At 41.7% G+C, this 27407-nt stretch overlaps 2 long non-coding RNA genes across 2 annotated transcripts; both read right to left on the bottom strand.

Moving 5' to 3' along the window:
- Window positions 1–601: 601 nt before the first annotated feature.
- On the bottom strand, window positions 602–19717 carry LOC117507669. Its single transcript, XR_004559827.1, has 3 exons — window positions 19705–19717; window positions 2987–2994; window positions 602–682 (listed from the first exon to the last, which is right to left on the bottom strand). It is a non-coding gene; the product is annotated as an uncharacterized LOC117507669 (long non-coding RNA).
- A 119-nt stretch (window positions 19718–19836) lies between these two features.
- On the bottom strand, window positions 19837–23656 carry LOC117507667. Its single transcript, XR_004559825.1, has 3 exons — window positions 23645–23656; window positions 22974–22981; window positions 19837–19922 (listed from the first exon to the last, which is right to left on the bottom strand). It is a non-coding gene; the product is annotated as an uncharacterized LOC117507667 (long non-coding RNA).
- Between the last annotated feature and the right edge of the window lie 3751 nt (window positions 23657–27407).

The raw sequence follows: 27407 nt of genomic DNA on the forward strand, positions 1-27407 counted from the left end.
AAGGAGCAAGACACAGGAAATATTCAACAATGGACCACCACTAACAGACAAATGAGGAAGTGCTTAAATAACAGGTGGAATTGACATCAGGCGGGGAGGGCGGAACTGAAGACTCAAGTGAATAAAACAGAGTGCAGACAAGTACATAACTGAACAGACAATACCCCATGTAAGAATCATGACCATTTGCAAATTGCAAATTGGGGGAAGCCCCCACATGTGGTGGGCACAGTTCTGCTAATTTGCTAACTGCTAATTAGTGAAGCTAACATTTTTATTAGCAGATTAGCTTTGCAGCTAACTTCAGAAACCATCATGGGCATCCCCTTTGCCTTCTATAGTCATTGGGTCCTCAACACTCAAATACGTACACACTGGATCATGCACAGAGACACAAGTCACATGGTTAAAATGCCGAAGCTGACGCTCCCTCACAGTGCAAGTGATACTCCTTATCTTAGTCTCCCAAAGTAACTGTTCAGTTAAGAGAAAGTCATTCTGGTGCTAACGTGCGAAGGAACCTCTGAAGAGACCTAGTACCAATGACATCTTTAGGTCAGTGGTTCATGTACAAGGCTTGCAACGGTACACTGAGGCAGGACCCTAAAAACATGGACCATTGTTCTCCTGCAGAGATATTAGCATTGTCAAACACCTCTGTACAGTGATCTCATAAGTTCTTCTCGGGTGTCTGTTGATCTCGAAGCCAAGGACCCAGAGACATTAATGTCATTGCAGAGAAATGTTACCAGATCTACCACTTTGAAACTTCTTGACAATCCCTCATATTGTCTTTTTCTCTGGAGTTTTTCTAACTGCAAAATGGCATTGATATTGTCGTTGGGTTTGGGTGATCAATTTGGTCTCAAAGTAGAATTCTACCAGTTTCCCTTATTGCTCGATTGTAAGCAGCATCTTCATTGGGTCAGTTTCAAACTACATCAGAAGAAATTCATAACATATATCTTGATGTCTGAAAACAAAATAAAAACAGAATTCAGATTAGCCATTGTAGAATTAGAGACAAATGATTTTGTGGCACTTTTTCTGGGACACCCTATATATACACCATACGTTTATGGGTGGTAGATTGCAGTGACACGCCCACTTTCACAGGCCTGGCCCACGGCCCAATCAACTCCTTCATAGTGAAAAGCTGCTGCTGCTGTTTAGACATTTTGATGCTGTTACTGTGAAGGACTTTGATCCAAATGGTATTCATCAGTAGCCACTTTACATAGTTTGATTCGGACCTGCAGCACTAATGTGAGATGGCCTCAGCAGCTCTCAGGTTTGCACTCTACCCCCCCACCACCACCATTTTGCCAGTGGACTTTCTGAACTGTACAACAGGAAGTGAATGACAGCTTCTAATATGATTTTTTTTTTCCTGAAATTCTGAGGATTCTCGTGTCCGGTGAAATGGCTTTGTCTCAAATGAGAGGTTTATTCAGACAAAGATGAGGAGTATCATTTGCATGGTGAGGAAGAGTCTGCTATGACATGTTGGCCATGCACTGAAAAAAGAGAATAGTTGAGCCAACTATTAAAAAAAAATGTTACAGTTGGTAAAAACTGAATGAATTAAGTTGGATGAACTTAAGTTTGCAAGTTAGTCTGACTTACAAACTAAAGTTCAAACAACTTAATTCATTCACGTTTTACCAATTGTAACACTTTTTTAAGTTGGTTCTTTTTCAGTGTGTGGCATGATTTTCTGGGCATGATCGAGGATCCCAGTGGCTGATGAAGTCCAAGGACACGCCCACGTTCCACCTGGCTGTGGCAGATAGAATATTACATTTGAGAGTTCCCTAAAAAGCCTTCAGTTAATTCAAAATGCTGCAGCTAGAGTACTGACGGGGACTAGAAGGAGAGAGCATATCTCACCCATATTGGCCTCTCTTCATTGGCTTCCTGTTAATTCTAGAATAGAATTTAAAATTCTTCTTCTTACTTATAAGGTTTTGAATAATCAGGTCCCATCTTATCTTAGGGACCTCGTAGTACCATATCACCCCAATAGAGCGCTTCGCTCTCAGACTGCAGGCTTACTTGTAGTTCCTAGGGTTTGTAAGAGTAGAATGGGAGGCAGAGCCTTCAGCTTTCAGGCTCCTCTCCTGTGGAACCAGCTCCCAATTCAGATCAGGGAGACAGACACCCTCTCTACTTTTAAGATTAGGCTTAAAACTTTCCTTTTTGCTAAAGCTTATAGTTAGGGCTGGATCAGGTGACCCTGAACCATCCCTTAGTTATGCTGCTATAGACGTAGACTGCTGGGGGGTTCCCATGATGCACTGAGTGTTTCTTTCTCTTTTTGCTCTGTATGCACCACTCTGCATTTAATCATTAGTGATCGATCTCTGCTTTCCTCCACAGCATGTCTTTTTCCTGGTTCTCTCCCTCAGCCCCAACCAGTCCCAGCAGAAGACTGCCCCTCCCTGAGCCTGGTTCTGCTGGAGGTTTCTTCCTGTTAAAAGGGAGTTTTTCCTTCCCACTGTAGCCAAGTGCTTGCTCACAGGGGGTCGTTTTGACCGTTGGGGTTTTACATAATTATTGTATGGCCTTGCCTTACAATATAAAGCGCCTTGGGGCAACTGTTTGTTGTGATTTGGCGCTATATAAAAAAATTGATTGATTGATTGAGAGATGGGATTGGGTCAGTTTATGTGGCGACTCCCGGCACCAGCACAAAACCCTGACTTAAAGTAACAGCTTTATCTTCATGACTATATATTTTTCTTGAAATCTCATATTGTACAAGTATCATTCTGCCACGGAAAGCAGGTGCAAGCTAACCACCGCTCTCATTAGCACTCTACTTGCACGTGACAGCCCATCACAGCTTAATCACTGACAAACTGACGGCGAGGTTTCAGAGCAGCTGTGGTGACTAATGCAAAGTGTGAATGTTGCTGTAATGTCACAGGTTTGAGGATATCCTGTGACAAAACAAGTCAATGTAAAGTGTGCTGTCAGTGTGAACAAGCTCTTCTTACTGTACGTAAGACAAGAAAGTAACATTTTCAATCACATCTCAACCGGAATCAAACACTTTGTACAAAAGTTCAGGGTTCCTTTCGTCTGCTGCTGCCTTCTTTTCCAGAGAGACATGAAAGAGAAACAAGCTTGAGGACACCTTTCTCCCACACCTCCTCCAGGAACTATACAATGAAATTTTCATGGTGTGCTGCAGATACTGTTAATGTCACACGTATGCTCTGTCACGTCTGACAGGTTTCTGGGTTCCACAAAACAAACCATTAAAAGTCTGTTTTCCTGTGAGTTTAAATCTGTGCAGTGTGCACTGCACCAAACATCACACAGATTACCTCCCAGTCAAACAAACTGCTCCTGAAAGATGCCTCTGCAATTACCATTAACATTTTATTAAATTGTAAAATGAAATGAACCTGCAGTTAATGAATGCTTCAATCTGTCTTTGTATTTTTGGAGTAAGTCTCACAGTAAAATGGTTCGTTTAAAGTGCTGTCACTCATTTGTAGCAACAGCATGAACTCAATGCAAAATTTACTCTGGAAACACCTGAACCTATTTCAGATTTTATCTTGAATAGGAATGAGACAAAATTGACATTTTTTTTATTTTAAAGGTTTGCAGCGAAAAATCATGGTGAACAAATTACAACCCCAATTCCAATGAAGCTGGGACGTTGTGTAAAATGTAAATAAAAACAATACAATGATTTGCACATCCTCTCCAACCTATATTCAATTGAATACACCACAAAGACAAGATATTTAATGTTCAAACTGATAGACTTTTTTGTTTTTGTGCAAATATATGCTAATTTTGAAATGGCTGCCTGCAACACATTTCAAAAAAGTTGGGATGGGGCAACAAAAGACGGAAAGTTGATGAATGCTCAAAGAACACCTGATTGGAAACAGGTGAGTGTCATGATTGAGTATAAAAAGAGCATCCCCAAAAAGCTCAGCCGTTCACAAGCAAAGATGGGGCGATGATCACTACTTTGTGAACAAGTGCATGAAAAAATAGTCCAACAGTTTAAGAACAATGTTTCTCAACATTCAATTGCAAAGAATTTAGGGATTCCATCATCTACAGTACATAATATCATCAGAAGATTCAGAGAATCTGGAGAACTTTCTACATGTAAGCGGCAAGGCTGAAAACCAACCCGTGACCTTTAATCCCTCAGGCGACACTGCATTAAAAAAACACCATCATTGTGCAAAGGATCTTAACCGTGTGTGCTCAGGAACACTTCAGAAAACCATTGTCAATTAACACAGTTTGTCGCTACATCTACAAGTGCAAGTTAAAACTCTACCATGCAAGGGGAAAGCCATACATCAACATTCAGAAATGCCGCTGCCTTCTCTGGGCCCGAGCTCATTTGAAATGGACAGGTGCAAAGTGGAAAAGTATGCTGTGGTCTGATGAGTCCACATTTCAAATTATTTTTGGAAATCATGGATGTTGTGTCCTCTGGACAAAAGAGGAAAAAGACCATCCAGATTGTTACCAGCGCAAAGTTCAAAAGCCAGCATATGTGATGGTATGGGGGTGTGATAGTGTCCATGGTATCATGCAGACCAAGTATATATGAAGAGTTAATATGCAAAACCCAGTCAGTCCATTTTTAATGGAAAAAATGCAGTCCAAAAGGGGAATTTAAAGGAAAACATAAGAAAATGCTCACATAAAAAAAAAGAAATTTTTTTGATATTTTGCACACTGATAGTTACCTGAGCAGCCAAGTGCATGTTGGACTCAACTAAATATTTGTGTTCTTACTCCTCATTTTGAAAAAAAGGTAATCAATTACAAACTAGAAAAGATGAGTGTCAAACTTTGTAGTGATCAAACTTCAAAGCCAAAGAACATACGTGTGAGCACACATACAGAACCTCTTCTTCATGATCAATAATCTATTCAAGTTGTCACCATTAATAGATCAGACAAACGATTGTGCAGACACGGACTCACAAACTGAATTCCTCAATTCCTAAAGCAAATGCTTTGTCCACTGCATCCAGTGAGACTTGGTTTTATTAATATTTTTTCACTGACTTCCACATTATCATTGATCTGTGTACATCCTGTGAACATCGAATGGATATGATTGGTTTGTGGGAACCATGGTTAGATTTCAGTGTACAGCTGCAGGTGAATGAAGCCTGTTCACCTCATTATAAAAATGTCCATATAGGTGGTGACATGAGGCACAATTATAAGGCAGTGTTTAAGGCCCCGTCACACTGAGTTGGAATGAGCAGGAACCAAGCAGAACCAGCCGGAATAAAAAAAAAACAGGCAAAATTTGAGCCTCATCCGGGAGGGAGGTTCAACAAGACAGACATTGCTGCAGCCCTGGTAAGAATGCCGCTCAGATACTAAGAATGTGTCCTGAGCCCGCCTCAAATGGTGATTGCACATTCTGTGTGTATCCCTGAATAGAGTTCACATGTACAACCCCAATTCCACAAAGCCAAGTTATTTAATGTTAAAACTGATAAACTTTATTGTTTTTGTGCATATACTTGCTAATTTTGAAATGGATGCCTGCAACACGTTTCAAAAAAGTTGGGACAGTGGTATTTTTACCACTGTGTTACATCACCTTCTAACAACACTCAATCAATCAATCAATCAATCAATTTTATTTATATAGCGCCAAATCACAACAAACAGTTGCCCCAAGGCGCTTTATATTGTAAGGCAAGGCCATACAATAATTACGTAAAAACCCCAACGGTCAAAACGACCCCCTGTGAGCAAGCACTTGGCAACAGTGGGAAGGAAAAACTCCCTTTTAACAGGAAGAAACCTCCAACAGAACCAGGCTCAGGGAGGGGCAGTCTTCTGCTGGGACTGGTTGGGGCTGAGGGAGAGAACCAGGAAAAAGACATGCTGTGGAGGGGAGCAGAGATCAATCACTAATGATTAAATGCAGAGTGGTGCATACAGAGCAAAAAGAGAAAAAAACACTCAGTGCATCATGGGAACCCCACAGCAGTCTAAGTCTATAGCAGCATAACTAAGGGATGGTTCAGGGTCACCTGATCCAGCCCTAACTATAAGCTTTAGCAAAAAGAAAAGTTTTAAGCCTAATCTTAAAAGTAGAGAGGGTGTCTGTCTCCCTGATCCGAACTGGGAGCTGGTTTCACAGGAGAGGAGCCTGAAAGCTGAAGGCTCTGCCTCCCATTCTACTCTTACAAACCCTAGGAACTACAAGTAAGCCTGCAGTCTGAGAGTGAAGCGCTCTGTTGGGGTGATATGGTACTATGAGGTCCCTAAGATAAGATGGGACCTGATTATTCAAAACCTTATAAGTAAGAAGAAGAATTTTAAATTCTATTCTAGAATTAACAGGAAGCCAATGAAGAGAGGCCAATATGAGTGAGATATGCTCTCTCCTTCTAGTCCCCGTCAGTACTCTAGCTGCAGCATTTTGAATTAACTGAAGGCTTTTCAGGGAACTTTTAGGACAACCTGATAATAATGAATTACAGTAGTCCAGCCTAGAGGAAATAAATGCATGAATTAGTTTTTCAGCATCACTCTGAGACAAGACCTTTCTAATTTTAGAGATATTGCGTAAATGCAAAAAAGCAGTCCTACATATTTGTTTAATATGCGCTTTGAATGACATATCCTGATCAAAAATGACTCCAAGATTTCTCACAGTATTACTAGAGGTCAGGGTAATGCCATCCAGAGTAAGGATCTGGTTAGACACCATGTTTCTAAGATTTGTGGGGCCAAGTACAATAACTTCAGTTTTATCTGAGTTTAAAAGCAGGAAATTAGAGGTCATCCATGTCTTTATGTCTGTAAGACAATCCTGCAGTTTAGCTAATTGGTGTGTGTCCTCTGGCTTCATGGATAGATAAAGCTGGGTATCATCTGCATAACAATGAAAATTTAAGCAATGCTGTCTAATAATACTGCCTAAGGGAAGCATGTATAAAGTGAATAAAATTGGTCCTAGCACAGAACCTTGTGGAACTCCATAATTAACCTTAGTCTGTGAAGAAGATTCCCCATTTACATGAACAAATTGTAATCTATTAGATAAATATGATTCAAACCACCGCAGTGCAGTGCCTTTAATACCTATGGCATGCTCTAATCTCTGTAATAAAATTTTATGGTCAACAGTATCAAAAGCAGCACTGAGGTCTAACAGAACAAGCACAGAGATGAGGCCATAAGAAGATCATTTGTAACCTTCACTAATGCTGTTTCTGTACTATGATGAATTCTAAAACCTGACTGAAACTCTTCAAATAGACCATTCCTCTGCAGATGATCAGTTAGCTGTATTACAACTACCCTTTCAAGAATTTTTGAGAGAAAAGGAAGGTTGGAGATTGGCCTATAATTAGCTAAGATAGCTGGGTCAAGTGATGGCTTTTTAAGTAATGGTTTAATTACTGCCACCTTAAAAGCCTGTGGTACATAGCCAACTAATAAAGATAGATTGATCATATTTATGATCGAAGCATTAAATAATGGTAGGGCTTCCTTGAGCAGCCTGGTAGGAATGGGGTCTAATAGACATGTTGATGGTTTGGAGGAAGTAACTAATGAAAATAACTCAGACAGAACAATCTGAGAGAAAGAGTCTAACCAAATACCGGCATCACTGAAAGCAGCCAAAGATAACGATACGTCTTTGGGATGGTTATGAGTAATTTTTTCTCTAATAGTTAAAATTTTATTAGCAAAAAAAGTCATGAAGTCATTACTAGTTAAAGTTAAAGGAATACTCGGCTCAATAGAGCTCTGACTCTTTGTCAGCCTGGCTACAGTGCTGAAAAGAAACCTGGGGTTGTTCTTATTTTCTTCAATTAGTGATGAGTAGTAAGATGTCCTAGCTTTACGGAGGGCTTTTTTATAGAGCAACAGACTCTTTTTCCAGGCTAAGTGAAGATCTTCTAAATTAGTGAGACGCCATTTCCTCTCCAACGTACGAGTTATCTGCTTTAAGCTGCGAGTTTGTGAGTTATACCACGGAGTCAGGCACTTCTGATTTAAAGCTCTCTTTTTCAGAGGAGCTACAGCATCCAAAGTTGTCTTCAATGAGGATGTAAAACTATTGACGAGATACTCTATCTCACTTACAGAGTTTAGGTAGTTCCCAAACACTCAATATAAGCGTTTGGGAACTGAGGACACTAATTATTGAAGCTTTGTCAGTGGAATTCTTTCCCATTCTTGCTTGATGTACGACTTCAGTTTTTTAACAGTCTGGTGTCATCGTATTTTGAGCGTCATAATGCGCCACACATTTTCAATGAGTGACATTTCTGGACTGCAGGCAGGCCAGTCTAGTACCCGCACTCTTTTACTACAAAGCCACGCTGTTGTAACACTTGCAGAATGTGGCTTGGCATTGTCTTGCTGAAATAAGCAGGGACGTCCCTGAAAAAGATGTGGCTTGGATGGCAGCATGTGTTGCTCTGATATTTTAATTTGCGTGAATTTAATGATTTGTTACCAGAATGTTTAGGTTTGCAATTATCCTGGATCATGTTCAATGCTGTGATCCATTTACCTTGGAAGTCATGAGACATACCTGGGAATGACGTCACAACTGAGTCACATTTTCCAAGTTGGAAAATATGCTGGATGCTACCAAGATTTTGGAGTACACTGTGCAACCAAAAACACTGTAAGAGGACAGGTGGTGTAGAAGTTAGTGTTTTAGCTTATGGCCCAGTTTGTAGTGAGGTGGAGACCGTTGATGTTTTAGCAACTGTGAGCGGTTTACGTATCAAATACTCGCGGCACCTCTTGGTAAACAACACATTACACATACATTTCACCCATACAAATATCACAGCACCATGTCCACAGACAATGGTAAGACAGTACTGTGTGCATAATTTATTAAATTGGACACAAAACAGACAGAATTGTAAAAAACAAAAACATGAAAACTAAAACTTTCACACCTGTTGCTGCTGGGAGCAGCCATGTTGGGTTGTGAAGTCAGCATGCATGGGGTTTGTACAAGTCCCCACAGAGCAGCCAGTGTCGAATTTGTGTTGGATGAAAGAAACACAACTTCCTCATTTTGGCAATGCAAGTGTGCACTGTGCTCCATTTATTTCTCTCATTAATTCTACATGTTCATTGTAGCAGTAGATGTCCCTTTATTCACAGAAGTTATGGACATTTATACAGTTTGGCCCGCCAGTTACCTCACAGGAGTTCTGACAGAGAAAAGCACCACAGGAGTGCAAAGAAAAGCTTTGTCGTATGTACCACAGTAATACACAAAGCAAGACAGGAAACATTAGTGTCCGAAACAGCTTGTCAGGAAAAGCTTTAATGCATAGAACAGAGAACAGACAATTGCTCGTCACCCACACAGGGTGTAAGATGGTTCGTCAGAGACAGGATGTCGTATGCATTACATGAAGACACATTGGTGTCGTATGCATCACATGATTAGACAATGAGCATTGTTGATTACTAGTGCAGGAGCCAAGGCAGGAGCAAACATCAAAGTTGCCAAAAGGCTTATTTGCAAAGAATACACATGCAGGACATGAGACACATTGTCAGTGCTTCACACGTCTGGGTGTGTTGCACCCAGTATGGTGAATTTTGTACCAAAACCCGATGAATGTGCACTACAGGTTCATATTAGTTCATGTAAGCGCCATCCCAGTTTGTGTGTAAAACCACATAGTGAACAGCGTACCACTCACTGGCATGTATCTTGGTCATGTGACGGAAAGATTGCAGCACCCACGAGAGCTTCTCTGATGCTGCATTTACACATAACGACGGCACGTCACAAATGCCATGAAGCTGCTGATCACAAATGTGATGATTTGAGGCAGAGGCATGAGGTGTCCTCAGGAACTGCTGCAACCTGTTACCACATAAGAATGCATCGTTAAGTTCTGTCACGTTGTGAATGAGGCGAATTGTCTCTACACACACACACACACACACACACCCATATTCATCCATCTGCTGATGAACAATTCAGATCGCTCCAGTTTGCTCCTTTAAATCCACACCAGAAGAACTTTGTGACTGCATGCTTAGTTGGGCTCTGTGCCATGGAGTGGCACAGAGAGGAGGAGGAGATGGAGAGAGCCAGATGTGTGACTTCACGTGGCTCTCGTCTCGCTCGTTTTCCCAAACATCAGGCGCAGCAGCATGTGGAACACCTGCAGGAGCACGCTGAGGAGCACTGGAACGAAACTTTTAGCCGACTTGGTGTCTCTGTCCTTGCGTACATTAAAGTGATAGACTTACTGAGTTTTGCAAACAAACTGAAGGTGGAGATACTAGGTTTTGCAGCCAAATATATTAAAGGTTGCTATTTAACACATTTCTGCATAAAGGTTGATTTTTGAGATTCTGCTATTTTGTTCAGTGCACCATAACAAGAAAATGATTCATGGAGATGTACAACTACCATCAGGTAAATATCCTTATTTAAAACAAGAGTGGTCTGTTGGAGATACAGGGTTTTGCACCTGAACTCTTCAAATGTAGATTATGATGTGGACATAAAGACAAACAAAAAATAACATCTGCAGTTTCACCTGAAGGCAGTACGGTGTCTTAATGGTTAGCTCTGTTGCCTCTCAGTGTGAAAGTCTTGGGTTCTCTTCCCGCCTACTACTTTCTGAGTGTTGTTTTCATGTTCTAACCATCCTTGTGTGGGTTCCCTCCTGTTGCTCTGGCTTGCTCCCACTTAAAGACATACAAGTTAGGTGAACTGGTGATTCTAAATTGACCACTGTCCGACCGAATAATAAGCCATGAATAATGAGCCACATGTGGATGTGTAGTGATATTCGAAGAATGACCCACATTTTCTTCTATCACGTATCCACTACTAAGGCCCCTGTATGTGCCTCTCTGTACCCCACATGTTCCACATAGCAGCCTCTAGTGAGCCATGACTTGAATGGCTCGTATTAGCCACGCTAAGGCACATAGAGCCATGTATGAGCCACGCAGTGCTGTGTACTGCAACATTGGTGCATGAACGCACATGTTTGGTCCTACCCTCCGCCCCTCCCACAGCCCTCCCACACTTCTTTCCTCATGGAGCAGGAAAGAGAGGAAAAAAGCATCCAGATGAACCCGTCTTATGTGATTCCAGAAGCGATTAATCCGCTCCAAAATAATTATTTTCTATACAGCGTCCGGAGCACAGAGCAGGTGGAATTGTGTGTGCAAGAGGGCAGCCGCTCCAAAAATAGCCTCTCAGGTCCTGCGTAGCTGCCAGGCGAACACAAACTGCCCCATGCTGTTGCTGCTAAATTTTGAACATCTTGAAATTGACGCCACGCTCAGAGAGGAGCCTCGTTAACTGAAGATTATGCCTCTAAGAGCCACTCAGAGCCACCATTCTCCCACGATAGTTGAATAAACTCTCTCATAGGAAAAAAAAACAGAAAATATGCAACGTGGCTCATTATTCATTCTTTATTGTTTGGTGGGACCAGGACTTTAGTCTTAGTGTGAATGTCTTTGTCTATATGCTGGCCGTGGATGTGAACCCCGCCTTTCACCCAGTGATCATTGGGATAAGCACCAACTGCCCACCCCCCAACTGGAATAAGTGGGTTTGAAAAAGGTGTGGAATTTCACCCATGTTTCAAAAATGTTGAAAAATGTTGTCATTGGCCTCATCTTGGGGGGGTAAGACAGCATATCGTAAGGAAGTCCAAAGTCTGACAATGTGGTGCTCTGTGAACCGCAAGCTCAACCTCAACTTGAACACAAACAAAACAAACGAACTGATAATAGACTTCAGGAAGAACAGGATCAACCACCCGCTCCTTCTCATAAAAGGTGACTCTGTGGAAATTGTTCATAGCTATAAATTTTTGGGTATACACATCACAGACACGCTCTTCTGGACATTGCACATAACTGATATAATCAAGAAGGCATCCCAACGCCTTCACTTTCTCAGAGTCCTAAGGAAACATCATCTTAGCAGAGCAGTAATGGGGTCCTTCTACCACACAGTCATCGAGAACATGCTGACCTACGGAGTAACAGTCTGGTATGCAGGTTGTACGGCAGCAGAAAGGACTCTACAAAGGACGGTGGAAACAGCACAGAAAATTATTGTCTGTCCCCTTCCCTCCCTGGAAGACGTTGCAGGTGCTCGATGCCTTTCCAGAGCCAAAAACATCTTAAAAGACTCTTCACATCCTGGACACAAAATATCCAACATTATGCCCTCAGGCAGGCGGTACAGAGCCATAAAAACACACACGAACAGACTTTTGAACAGTTTCTACCCCAGAGCCATACAACATTTAAACAAATCACAACCACACTGACAACCTTGGGACAATATAGAATAGGGACTGTGCAATAATGTTTTTAACCTTTTGGTTTTACTATGTCTAATCATGCACTTGACACTTAGGCTGTATTATTTATTCTTGATTGTTATTATTGTATTATGTGTGTGTGTGTGTGTTATTGCATTATGTGTATGTGTGTTTTGCACGATGTGTATGTGTGTTAGAGCTGAAACAACTAATCGAGTTAGTCAATTAAAATCGATTATTAAAATAGCTGTCACCTAATTTAGTCATTGATTAGTTGCTAAATAACTTTGTTTTTACCTCAAATGTTTCGTTTCTTCCATATAATCAACCGAGCTTTGCTTTGAATCTTGAACCAATGAAGGAGTGCTTCGAGCTGCTGCTTTGTTGGTTTCATTTGTTTTATTTTGCTTTATCTTAATTTGTCCCTACTAAAACCCTAAAGAGCATATGTCTGTGAGGAATGTTTACCTTTTTTATGTTAAACTGACCTGTTATGGTCTTCTGAAACAGTTGATAGATGTATTTTATGCTAACGCCGATGCTAATGCATTAGCATGTCTATGGCATTTTCAGTGTTAAAGTTAGCATTAAGCTGCTGGCATTTCAGCATGTTTGTGCATTTGTTTTCTGTATAATAATTAATGGCTCAGCGTTTGTTGTCATAAAAGAGTCAAATGTATTACACATTATAATTTTTTTAAATTTATTTTATTTATATATTAATAATAATAGCAACAATAATAATAGTAATAACTAATAATGCTACAATACAATTTTAGAGAGACATGAGTCACATGTGTCATTGTGAAATGACCACATAGTTTACAAGTTATACAGAGAATGTTGCACATATAATGAGTCAGGCTACAGTTTTTGATTTAGGTTTTATGGTTAACTGGTTTTGCTAATTGCTCATTTGCAGCAACAAAAATACCTCTTTTCGCCATATATTTTATAAAATGTGTATGTTTCAATGTTGTTTTATGGCAACTCAGCACTTTGATAAAGCAATGTCATCTGAAATTATTGTTGTTCTTTATTATAAACTGTTTTATTCTTTATTATTTTCATATTTCAACAGCCAAGGGACATTTGACGATTTGTTGATTTTCAAGTATTTTAAGTTTTCAAATGATGTTCTGTTGTTAAATAAAGAGATAGAGGGAGATAAAAATTGTTTCCCTGGCACATTTAAAAAAAAATTCCCCGCTAATCCGATTAATCGATTAATTGTGTCGAAACCCCATCAGATTCATCGATGATCCAAATAATCGTTTGTTGCAGCCCTAGTGTGTGTGTTGCTTTGCCACTGTGATGAGTCCCCTGCAATTTCGTTGTAACACCTGTACAATGACAATAAAACGCCTACTCCTATTCCTGTTATTATTGAAAATGGTAACAAAAAATTTTAAAAATGAATTAAGGCTCAAACAGTGGATTCAAACAGCGTCAAAATGCTACCACTAGGTGGTTAATCATTCCTACTTGGGGCATTGTACCATCTGGCTCCACTTTAGCTGTACCTAGGGTCATTGTTATGGTGTCAGGTTTCAGTCCCGTTTGGGTGCCGGTTTTCATTAGTCCCCTTTTCTTTACCTTCCGTCTGCCCCGGTCTTGAGTTATCTGTTGTTGATTTTCTGTCACCTGTGATTCTCATTCTAATTTGGTGTTGATCAGTCCTTCGCCATGTATTATTCTCCAGTCTTTGGTTTTATTTTCTGTTTATCATTTGTTTTTGGTTCAGTCATTTATTGCATTAGCTGTTATTCATTAGTCTCGGGTTTTGTTTTTGTTCTTTATGTAATCACTGTTTAGCCTTTAGTTTGTTTGCAATTTAGATTTCTTTATTACCTTTTATATTCCAGCCATTTTTCAGTCATACTCTAGTTTTTTTTCTTGCCAGTTATGTTATCGTTCACGTAACCATTAGTTTTATTTCTTGGTTGTTTAGTTCGTATCATATGTTGAATTATCTATTATCTATCTTTGCGTAGTACTATTCTTGTTTATTCTCTGCATTTATTTCCTTTTCAGATTTTATAGTTGTTTCATTGTGTTATTCTTCTCATGTTAATATTTTAGTCCGGCTTTGATTTTTGATTTATCTTTGGGTTATTACGTCACTTCACTATCTTGCACTTGCTTTGTTTTCTTTGTTTCTTTCAGCACTTCACTCTGGTTCTGTCTGCATTGTGTTTTTCTTCACTTGCACTGTTGCACCTGTTCTGTCTTCTTGCTCATTGTTCTGGCACGCCCCCTTTTCCAGATCCATCCACCCTTGCGTGCATTATCCAATCACCACCCTTCTTATTTAAGCTGCTTCTGTTCACCCCTTCTTTGCTTGTCTGTTGATTTCGGTCACTTACCAGCTCTTTGTCACAGTCCTGTTTTGCCTAGACGTTCATTGACCCAGCTCTGTCTCCTGGATCCTGCCTTTTTTGCATCAGCTCTGATAACCCAGTTTGCTCATGTACGGAACCCTTGCCTGCATTAAAGCCCCTGGTTTTTTACACATATGTCTCACCTGTGAGTCTGCATTTTGTGTCCAGCCTCTGTCTATGCCTCGCCTCCACTCAGCCCGACATATGGCACGGTGCTCAGAAGATCATGTTGCATCAACACACTATGTAGGATGGCATCTCATCACTCTGTCTTTGCCCAACAGCCCCTTTAGAACACTTGTCCATTCAATAAGCAGGCAGGAGCTCATAATGACATAATGACCTCATCCACATCACTTTAAAATTTTACATCTGTTTAACATGCTTATCAACAGAAGAGTCCTGTACTCTGTTAACACTCCCAGATACTAGCATGTGAGACTGAATTCTTCCCCATGGGTGATGTGACTAATAGCATTGAGGGACAAGCCAACAAATTATGTTTTGTCTCTGTGATTAATAATGCAGAACAGGATTAATTGAGTGAGCAAGTGGGCCTGCAAAATTTCCATAAGTAACACCATCAAAAACTACTGCATAATCTACTCTGAAAGTTTGGGTCTAATGGATACAGATGAAGACTAGTTTTGGATCATGTTGGCATCTTCTGACATGGACGATGACCACAACATACAATCTAGACAGGTGGGCCTATTATGTTGATTGTGTTGCCTTGTTGCTAATTGAAGGGTCCTGGTGGCCACTAAGATTACCTCAGACAAAAATACAGCCATGAATCCACATCCTCTTATGTTGCTCAAGTAAATTCTGGTTAGATTGTTTAAAGGTATTTCAAACCTATTTCCTTTTCACCATTTGGGTAAGCTTGTCATCTGTTTATTGACGTGTGGGGAAGTGGCACTTAGCCATTTAAAGAAATCCTATTTATGTGAGACTGTCACACAGACTAACCCTAAACTTGTCTACGTCCAGTCATCATGGGCGAAAAAGGGAAGAAGGATATAAGTGCTGTACAGTGCTTGAACAATATGGCATCTCCATTGTGTTGAAGACTAACACAAACAAAAAACCCTCAGGGGAGGTGATGGTCTAGTGGTTAAGCGTTGGGCTTGAGACCAGAGGATCCTCGGTTCAAATCCCAGCCTGACCGGAAAATCACTAAGGGCCCTGCGGAAAGGTCCTTAATCCCCTAGTTACTCCCGATGTGTAGTGGGCGCCTTGCATGGCAGCCACCTGACATCGGGGTGAATGTGAGGCATTGATGTGTAAAGCACTTTGAGCGTCTGATGCAGATGGAAAAGCGCTATATAAATGCAGTCCATTTACACAGACTATCCATACATAATCTCGTATGTGATGCAACCTGTGCATGTTTAGACAAAAGTACACGGAATAAACTTGTTGTCAAAAGGCAAAATTAATTATCTCAGAAATTTTATTTTACAAAACAGATCAGTTTAGTCAAAAAAAATCTTTCACGTTATTTAAAGCATTCCAGAACAGATAGTGAATTGCTCCTGAATTCATTCCAACTAAGGTCAAGAATGAGTAGAGAAGCTTGAATCTTCGACTGGACTGGGTTGCTTGACGCAAGGACGTTTCGCTTCAAATCGCAGAAGCTTCCTCAGCTAAAATTCTTGCTCTGGTAGTCTGACTTCTGTCTTGACTCTTGTAGAGAAGAATAAACAGAAGCCACAAAAGCTGGAGTTTTAAACTTAACCAGACCCCTCCTAAGGAGAGGCAGACTGCTGTGGGCTAGTGACTAAACAATAGCTCTAATTAGCACCTATTGTGCTCTAGTTAGCACCCTACTAATGACAGGGCAGCTGTCCCTCCTAATGATGGAACGGACGCCTCTCCTGATGGCTCCCTTGACGACTCTCCTGATGACGTGAATGAGATATTACCATGAACAAAAGACTGAAACTGCTTTGACCTGAGTACCCCATTGTAAACAGGGGACAAAGCGTGTCTCAGACCCCCTCCCACGTTAAGGCTGGGTTTCAACTGTTTCACATAGAATGCCTCCTTGACCCCTCTCTCAAACCATTTCTTCTCTCTGGCTAAGATTTTAACTTCCTTGTCCTCAAACGTGTGGTTAGTGTCTTTAAGGTGGGGATGAACTGCAGACTGAGGTCCACTGGCACCCTCTCTGCAGTGCTGGTATAGCCTTTTGTGTAAAGGTTGCTTAGTCTCACCTATGTAGTGTTCGTTACAGTTTTCCTGACATCTGATACACTACATTGCTCTGTTTGTAACTAGGGATCCTGTCCTTAGGGTGAACTAATTTCTGTCTCAAGGTGTTAACCGGTTTAAAGTAAACTGGGATTTTGTGCTGTCTGAAGATCCTCTGTAGTTTTTCCCCTACTCCTGCTAAATAAGGGAGAGACACTCCTTTTCTTCTTGTCTCCTGTCTATCTGGTCTCTTTGTTCTCTGTGACTTCTGCACTTTGTCCAGGGACCATTGTGGGTACCCACATACTTTGAGGGCTTTCCGGACCAGTTGTTGTTCTTTAGCCCTTCCCTCTGCAGTTGTGGGCACCTGTAGGGCTCTGTGTTGAAGAGTCCTGATAGTTCATCTCCACCTTAAAGACACTAACCACACGTTTGAGGACAAGGAAGTTAAAATCTTAGCCAGAGAGAAGAAATGGTTTGAGAGAGGGGTCAAGGAGGCATTCTATGTGAAACAGTTGAAACCCAGCCTTAAGCGGGGAGGGGGTCTGAGACAAGTTTTGTCCCCTGTTTTCAATGGGGTATTCAGGTCAAAGCAGTTTCAGTCTTTTGTTCATGGTAATGACTCATTCACGTCATCAGGAGAGTCGTCAAGGGAGCCATCAGGAGAGGCGTCCGTTCCATCATTAGGAGGGACAGCTGCCCTGTCATTAGGAAGGTGCTAACTAGAGCACAATAGGTGCTAATTAGAGCTGTTGTTTAGTCACTAACCCACAGCAGTCTGCCTCTCCTTAGGATGGGTCTGGTTAGGTTTAAAACTCCAGCTTTTGTGGCTTCTGTTTACGAGGTCTGTCCATAAAGTATCGTACCTTTTTATTTTTTTTTAAACTATATGGATTTGATTCATGTGTTTTCACGTCAGACAAGCTTGAACCCTCGTGCGCATGCGTGAGTTTTTCCACGCCTGTCGGTGACGTCATTCGCCTGTGAGCACGCCTTGTGTGACATGAAAACATATGAATCAAATCCACATAGTTTAAAAAAAAATAAAAAGGTATGATACTTTATGGACAGACCTCGTATTCTTCTCTACAAGAGTCAAGACAGAAGTCAGACTACCAGAGCAAGAACTTTAGCTGAGGAAGCTTCTGCGATTTGAAGCGAAACGTCCTCGCATCAAGCAACCCAGTCCAGTCGAAGATTCAAGCTTCTCTACTATGGAAACCACCTGGACAACTGAGAGCCTACACAGAATCAAGAATGAGTGTAATTCACACAAACATCTGTTCCACCTTCAAACATGAATATGTGAATACCGCTGATAGTTCGGGACCCACAGCTGTCAGGAAGAAATACGTTCAGCAATAACCCACTGTAGCTCCTCCGTGCTGTCTGCTCAGCTTAAATATTTAAAAGGGGGTGGGGGGGAGATGGCTGAATAAGATGATTCCGTCTCTATTTATGCAGTCGTATGGGGCCTGTAAATGCCTTGTTTGTAATCCAGTCATATTAGAGTAATTCCCCTGCTTTAACAATGCTTTATGAAGCACTGTCACTTTTAGGCCTTTGCTTTTGAGGCAGTGCCGCCCTTGAGGTTGTCTTCACAGACTGTGGGATTCCTAATTCAAACATTGTTGCACACCACCTCTCCGTGGGAGCGGCTTTAATTGAGTGCTTAATAAGAGCAATGGAACACAGCACTAACTTCAGGGGGATCTGAGCTCTGGGACTGCTACATTATTAAACAGACTTACATAAGTGCTGCAAACATCTTTATTTCAAGCAATCTCAGGATGAGGCCAACTTTTATTATTCTGCATAATGCACTTGAATATGGGGATTCTGTTTTTCCTCTTACTTCATATCCACAGGAGCACATTTCCAGGTGTATTGCTTGACCATGAGAGCCATCTTCCTCCTCTCGTTTATGCCCGTATACTCACTCTATAAAAGTGAACCTCACAGGGCTTTATTATTTTCTTTTCTTGAATCTGAATTAAGATTTGGTGGAGCAGCATCCAAAAATGATAGTTTGTGCAAATAAGCAACAGTCTTCCCAAGAGCAGGTTCAGCACACCAGTCAGTGTCCACAGGAAACAGTTCAGCAGCCTAGACTTGTCAAGTGTTACTCAAGAAGCCACACCATAGTTTTTACCAGGACAGATGGAGAACGGGGGGGTCTGGCTGACAAAGCAGCACTGAGGGATTCTCACAGGGAGGCACTAGGAAGTGGAATGAGGTGAGACAGTCCGGCCAAAAATGGGCAATGTCAGAATTTTTAAAGGGTGCATGCCCATCGGTGTAGCTGCTGCTGGTTGCAACTAGAAGTCACAGGATCAACTCGCAACAGGAATTGCTTAAAAAAAAAAACAGAGATACTGCAAAAATGTATGACAGTCAACAGTCATTAAAAGGGGATGTAAAGTGTGGAAATAGGAGAGAGAGCTCCTGAGCAGTCATGTGGGACTACATGGGGGAATGATCTGTTAATTAAAAATGCAGAGCCTGACAGATGTGCAATCACACACCCACAACATTAGGGACCTCAGACAACAACAAGACATTTTTGTATTAGATTATTCTGGAGATTCCCTGAGTACTGCTGGAATGACTTTATAAACTTTGCCAAGGACAAATTTGTCAAAGGCCATGTCACACAGAAATAATAACAACTTAGATTTATGCTATTATTAACCATCCAGTGATACACTGGGACTACGTTGTGCACCGGTCTCAAAGTATTGGCCGTTTGCAACAAACAGCTATGGAGACTGCCAACAACTGAGTAGTCATGAGTACTCTTTTTTTTTCACCCCAGGTGTTTCTGACAGCATTTACGCAGCTTTGATGAAACATCCCAGTGCGTGCTTGAATGGAATGTAGCTGCTAATATTAAGAATGGAGCCACAGATTAATTGCAAAAGTTACATAAGTGTGATGTTTTTAAGTGATAGCTGTTAATTTTGATGCAGTCATGGTAAAAGCAGCAGCCGCTCTCCACTGTGAAAAAACTTGGTGCACGTGCATATCCCTTACTGGTGAATGCAACCTATTAACAAACAGCCTCTGCTAGAGGCTCAGCTTTGTCCATGCTTGTAAGTGTTGTCATTGATATAACTGAAAAATCTAAAATACATCTGTGTGATGAAGCATCCTGAGAGTTCTGCATGAACATTCATGGAGGGAGCTATAGCGGGGTTTAAAGCTGTGCTGCGTCCGGTACAGACAAGCAGACTCCACACACATCATGATCCAACATCCAACACACTCTCTCAAAGTGAAAGAAATGAAGTCTTCCAGCTAAACTAAATAGATAGAGAATAGATAGATGAGATTTATTGTCATTACAAGTGCAACAACGTGATTACGTCCACCCACTCCATTTCCACAGACAACAGCAATTAATCAATCAATCAATCATTTTTTTTTTTTATATAGCGCCAATCACAACAACAGTTGCCCCAGGCGCTTTATATGTAAGGCAAGGCCATACAATAATTTATGTAAAACCCCAACGGTCAAAACGACCCCCTGTGAGCAAGCACTTGGCTACAGTGGGAAGGAAAAACTCCCTTTTAACAGGAAGAAACCTTCAGCAGAACCAGGCTCAGGGAGGGGCAGTCTTCTGCTGGGACTGGTTGGGGCTGAGGGAGAGAACCAGGGAAAAAGACATGCTGTGGAGGGGAGCAGAGATCGATCACTAATGATTAAATGCAGAGTGGTGCATACAGAGCAAAAAGAGAAAGAAACAGTGCATCATGGGAACCCCCCGCAGTCTACGTCTATAGCAGCATAACTAAGGGATGGTTCAGGGTCACCTGATCCAGCCCTAACTATAAGCTTTAGCAAAAGGAAAGTTTAAGCCTAATCTTAAAGTAGAGAGGGTGTCTGTCTCCCTGATCTGATTGGGAGCTGGTTCCACAGGAGAGGAGCCTGAAAGCTGAAGGCTCTGCCTCCCATTCTACTCTTACAAACCCTAGGAACTACAAGTAAGCCTGCATCTGAGAGCGAAGCGCTCTATTGGGTGATATGGTACTATGAGGTCCCTAAGATAAGATGGGACTGATTATTCAAAACCTTATAAGTAAGAAGAAGAATTTTAAATTCTATTCTAGAATTAACAGGAAGCCAATGAAGAGAGGCCAATATGGGTGAGATATGCTCTCTCCTTCTAGTCCCCGTCAGTACTCTAGCTGCAGCATTTTGAATTAACTGAAGGCTTTTTAGGGAACTTTTAGGACAACCTGATAATAATTAATTACAATAGTCCAGCCTAGAGGAAATAAATGCATGAATTAGTTTTTCAGCATCACTCTGAGACAGGACCTTTCTGATTTTAGAGATATTGCGTAAATGCAAAAAAGCAGTCCTACATATTTGTTTAATATGCGCTTTGAATGACATATCCTGATCAAAAATGACTCCAAGATTTCTCACAGTATTACTAGAGGTCAGGGTAATGCCATCCACAGTAAGGATCTGGTTAGACACCATGTTTCTAAGATTTGTGGGGCCAAGTACAATAACTTCAGTTTTATCTGAGTTTAAAAGCAGGAAATTAGAGGTCATCCATGTCTTTATGTCTGTAAGACAATCCTGCAGTTTAGCTAATTGGTGGTGTCCTCTGGCTTCATGGATAGATAAAGCTGGGTATCATCTGCGTAACAATGAAAATTTAAGCAATACCGTCTAATAATACTGCCTAAGGGAAGCATGTATAAAGTGAATAAAATTGGTCCTAGCACAGAAACCTTGTGGAACTCCATAATTAACTTTAGTCTGTGAAGAAGATTCCCCATTTACATGAACAAATTGTAATCTATTAGACAAATATGATTCAAACCACCGCAGCGCAGTGCCTTTAATACCTATGGCATGCTCTAATCTCTGTAATAAAATTTTTATGGTCAACAGTATCAAAAGCAGCACTGGGGTCTAACAGAACAAGCACAGAGATGAGTCCACTGTCCGAGGCCATAAGAAGATCATTTGTAACCTTCACTAATGCTGTTTTCTGTACTATGATGAATTCTAAAACCTGACTGAAACTCTCAAATAGACCATTCCTCTGCAGATGATCAGTTAGCTGTTTACAACTACCCTTTCAAGAATTTTGAGAGAAAAGGAAGGTTGGAGATTGGCCTATAATTAGCTAAGATAGCTGGGTCAAGTGATGGCTTTTAAGGTTTTTTTTTATGGTTTAATTACTGCCACCTTAAATCAATCAATCAATCAATCAATCAACATTTATTTATAAAGCGCTTTACAGCACTGACTGGTGTCCAAAGTGCTTAACATTAAAACACAAATTTACAAAATAAAACACATATAAATAAATTTTAAAACAACACATAAAAAAGAACATAAAAATAACAGAACATGTCACCTCCCCACTAAGTGTTAAAAGCCAGTTAAATAAATAACTCTTTACTTAGATTTAAAAAGTGCTAGGTCAGGAATAGTACGTAACTCAAGAGGTAGCTCATTCCACAGTCTGGGGCCAGCTACCGTGAAAGCATGATCACCCCAGCGTTTATATCTTGACCTTGGAACATCTAAGTAAAGCTGGCCAGACGCCCTTAACGTCCTACTGTAGGTGCGCAAAGTTAAAAATTTCAGACAAGTAGGGAGGTGCAAGGCCATAAATAGCTTTAAAAACAAACATTAAAATTTTAAAATCAATTCTAAAACGAACTGGAAGCCAGTGGAGTGAGTATAGGATGGGCGCAATATGCTCACGTCTAGAAGTGTTTGTCAAAAGACGAGCAGCAGCATTCTGCACCAACTGGAGACGCACAAGAGACGACTGATTAATGCCCGCATAAAGTGCATTACAATAATCAAGTCTGGAGCTGATGAAAGCATGAATGGCCGTCTCAAGATCACGTCTACTGAGAAAGTGCTTTATTTTAGCCAAGAGGCGAAGTTTGAAAAAACTAGCTTTGACAACAGAATTTATCTGTTGATCGAACCTCAACAGCTGTCAAATATCACTCCCAAATTCTTGACAGCTGGTTTTACATAGTTAGCCAAAGCACCAAAATTTGGTGTTACCACATTTGGTATGCCAGTGCGCTCAAACACCATGATCTCAGTTTTACCATCATCAGTAAGGAAGTTTCGGGACAGCCACTGCTTTACCATCACGAATACAATTAAATAATGATGACAAAGCATCACTCCCATTAGTCCTCACAGGCAGATAGATTTGCAGATCATCTGCATAACAATGAAAGGACAAATTGTGCTGGGTTATAATTGACCCCAATGGCAGAATGTACAAAGAAAATAGAATCGGCCCAAGGACAGATCCTGCGGCACTCCACAGCACAGAGGAGCAGTTGATGAGGAAAGGTCCCCAATCATGACAGAAAAGCTCCTTTCAGCCAAATATGATCTAAACCACTCAAGTGCAGTACCATGAATGCCAATAAAATGTTCCAACCGGGAACAAGTACTGTGTGATCCACAGTATCAAGGCTGCTGTGAGGTCAAACAGAACCAGCCCAGGCAGGATTCCCTGCATCCACCGACAGAGTAATATCATTATGAACTTTAAAAGTGCTGATCAGTGCGTGTCGCGATCTAAACCCAGACTGGAATTTTTCAAGATGAGATTGTCTTCTAAAAATGATTGTAACTGTAAAAAGACAACCTTTCTAAAACCTTAGATAGAAATGGCAGATGAGAGACAGGTCTAAAATTGGATAAAACTGATGAGTCCAGGTGAGGTTTTTTAAGAAGAGGTCGAACCACAGCATGTTTAAAAGCAGCTGGAACAGACCCTGATCTAAGACAAGCATTGATCAAAGTTAGGAGACCCGCCCCAACAGTATTAAAAGCCTCCTTCAGCACCTTAGCTGGAACAACATCAAAAGGACAACTTGTAGATTTTATGTGTTTTACAACATCAGCGAGAGATGCAAAAGAAATGGGCTCAAACTGTTCGAGCACAGCAGAATGTGCACGAGGAGCAGACAACTCAACATTACAGTTCTGATCAGCGTTCTGTCTGACTGATGAAACCTTATCAATAAAAAACTGAAGAAACTCCTCAGAGGTTGTGGTTGTAGCGTCCAACAAAACAGAGGTGTGTGGATTTACAACTGAGTTTATAGTCTGAAATAACACACTGGGACGATGACAACTGCTCGAAATAATATGAGACAGATATTGTGCTTTTGCCTCCTTCACAGCCTTCTGATAGTCAGTTAGACTGTCCCTCAGAAAACCCAGAGACACCTGTAGTTTGTCCTTTTTCCATTTTCTCTCCGCCCGTCTGCAGCGTTGCCTGAGGGCACGGGTCGTGGCATTTAACCAGGGGTCGGATTTTGATTTCCTGGATTTGCAGCGCATCGGTGCAACAGAGTCCAAAATGACTGTGCATGTAGAGTGGAAAGAAGAGAGGATGTTATCTGGGAGTAATGGAGAAACCAGTCCATTCATGGCATAAAACTGAGAGTCCATGAAGGCAGCAGCAAAGTCCCCCGCTGTCAAGGAGGTGACCAAACGGTGGCGAGAGACAGGAACAAGTGGCTTACTAGCAGATGGAGGAGCAATAAATTCAAAAATAACAGGAAAGTGATCTGAAATAGCAATGTCTGATATGTCCTTAAGTGAAACTGAGAGCCCAAAAGAATAACCAGGTCCAAGGTGTGTCCAAGATTATGTGTTGGTCCATCCACAACTTGTGTTAGACCAAAAGAGTTCAGGAGGCTTTTAAAATCATCAGCCAGCTGATTAGAAGGACAACAGATATGAATATTAAAATCACCACAGACCAAAATTTGTCATATTTTGGGATAAAATCTGCCAGAAACTCAGAAACTCCTGAATAAAACCCTTATTAAATTTTGGTGACGATAAACAACAGCACAGAGCACAGGACAGTCGAAACTCCATCACAAACAACTGAAGGTCAAAAGTGGAGTAGACATTAGAAGATAAAAATCGGCATTTAAAACTGTCTTTAAAAATCGTGGCCACACCCCCGCCTCGACCTGATGCTCGCGGGGAGCTGAAAAACGAGCAGCCGGGGGGGAGGAGCTCAGAAAAGGCGCTATTTTCACCTGGTTTCAACCAGGTCTCCGTTAACAGGAGAAAGTCCAGATCACGACTGGAGAAAAAGTCATTCAAAATGAAAGTCTTACTTGTGAGTGACCTTGTGTTGACGAGTGCCACACGGACTGAGCGCACGTCAGTCTGCTGCGAGACACGACTGAGCGGGCGCAGGTTCTCCTGCACGCAGCCACGACTGCAGCTCCTCACAGGACGTCAACGCGGAAGTGGAGACCCGGCACCCCGGACAACCGGCCGGAGCCACCGATAGCGAAAAGTCAGGGAACGCTGCACGTCGTAGCCGTCATATGGTGTGAAGAATCCGGCTATGAATTGTCGTGGAGCATGTTTGCAGGAAACAGCCAGGCACAGTCTGAGCCGAAACACGGACTCCTCCTCTCTTCCCGCGTCCTCTGCGACGCAGACGCCGAGGCAACACGCCAAGCGGCCGGCGTAGAAAGTCTGGTACGGACGCTAAGACAGGCGGCGGGGGCAGCCGCGTCCCTGGCCGTCCGCCCGAGCCAGGAACAGCGAAATTCTCCAGCGAAGCCCGAACGCTGATAAGAGTCTGGCGATCATACACCAGGAGCGGTGACACATTCCATGCAACAAAGTGTAAAAACAATAAAAACGACACTAAAAGAAGCGAGTACCGACGGCAGGCCACATACAACGGCGCCATCTTGGAAAACACAAGCAGTTCAGTAGTACACGTCTCACGTTAAAAGCCTGTGGTACATAGCCAACTAACAAAGATAGATTGATCATATTTAAGATCGAAGCATTAAATAATGGTAGGGCTTCCTTGAGCAGCCTGGTAGGAATGGGGTCTAATAAACATGTTGATGGTTTGGATGAAGTAACTAATGAAAATAACTCAGACATAACAATCGGAGAGAAAGAGTCTAACCAAATACCGGCATCACTGAAAGCAGCCAAAGATAACGATACGTCTTTGGGATGGTTATGAGAAATTTTTTCTCTAATAGTTAAAATTTTGTTAGCAAAGAAAGTCATGAAGTCATTACTAGTTAAAGTTAATGGAATACTCAGCTCAATAGAGCTCTGACTCTTTGTCAGCCTGGCTACAGTGCTGAAAAGAAACCTGGGGTTGTTCTTATTTTCTTCAATTAATGATGAGTAGAAAGATGTCCTAGCTTTACGGAGGGCTTTTTTATAGAGCAACAGACTCTTTTTCCAGGCTAAGTGAAGATCTTCTAAATTAGTGAGATGCCACAATTATTACTTGTTTACCGTGATAATGGCACACATCAGAATTAAGACAACACATATACATTTGACATTGTTTATGTGCACTAATCTTGAAACAGTCCGTTATCCAAATTGATGCGATGTGAGTGTGTGGTAGGCGCTGCAACTGGAGTCGTGCCGCCACCAGCTTGGGGGAATGGGGATCTGCCGCAGCTAAAATCATGCAGCCCCCAGAAGGGAAAGGGGTGGTGTGAGCGGTGGCCGGGATCGGGTGTATGATGGGGGACAGGAGGTGAGGTAAAAGGGAAAAATGGAGCATATTTCAGTCTTTGTCCATGTGTAAGTCTGTCAGTTTATTGTCTTTGTGGGTTGAGATAAGAAAGACATTCCTTTGGAGGAAAACAGTCAGGCAATTTCTCCTTCAGGCTTGATAAGCCTGATGTGTTGTGGTTTGAGCATTGAAAACACTTTTAACAGCTTCACTAGAACAACCAAATCCCAATTATGAATTAAGAATATTCACAATTGTAAATTAAGAATATTCCCCGGCCTCTGAAATCTTCAGCTTCATCTGCAAGGCACACATCTGCTCCAAGATCATCCAATTTGCGTCTGAGTTCAAGAGTCATCGCAGCCTGAGAATGCACTACCTTGCCAACCTCGTTAATCTTGATGGACAAGCAAGGGGCCGTGGTTCTTGATGCTACCGTCTTGCCAATTTTCCGGTAGATCAGGGCAGCACATAAGCCAAACAGTACCAGCCCTGCTACCATAAGACCAAAAATGAATAAATCCTCAACGTCCTCAATGGAGAAAGGCGCCAAGCATGCAACATGCCAAGACCCCCAGGAGTCAAGAACATAGCCCGCAGGATACGGTAGGTTCCCGCGGTCCTGACCTTCTTGTAGAAAAAATGGTGTCAATAGCACTCAGAGACCAGCTGATCAATCTGGGAGGAGATCCCAGGGAAGACCACGACTAGGTGGAGAGATTATATCTCCACACTGGCCTGGGAATGCATCTGGATCCCTCAGTCAGACATGGTCATGTGGCACAGGAAAGGGAAGTCTGGGGTCCCTTGCTAGAGCTGTTGCTCTCGCGACCCGATCCCAGATAAGCGGTTGAAGATGAGTGAGTGACAATATGTCACCTGGCTTAATGGGTGTTCAGACATTTAGCTGACTTTAGGTACTCTAGGTTTTCTTGGGCAGACCACTCTAGGAAGGGTTGTGCAGCACCATCCACC

Source organism: Thalassophryne amazonica, chromosome 3, assembly GCF_902500255.1.
Source record: "Thalassophryne amazonica chromosome 3, fThaAma1.1, whole genome shotgun sequence".
NCBI lineage: Eukaryota > Metazoa > Chordata > Actinopteri > Batrachoidiformes > Batrachoididae > Thalassophryne > Thalassophryne amazonica.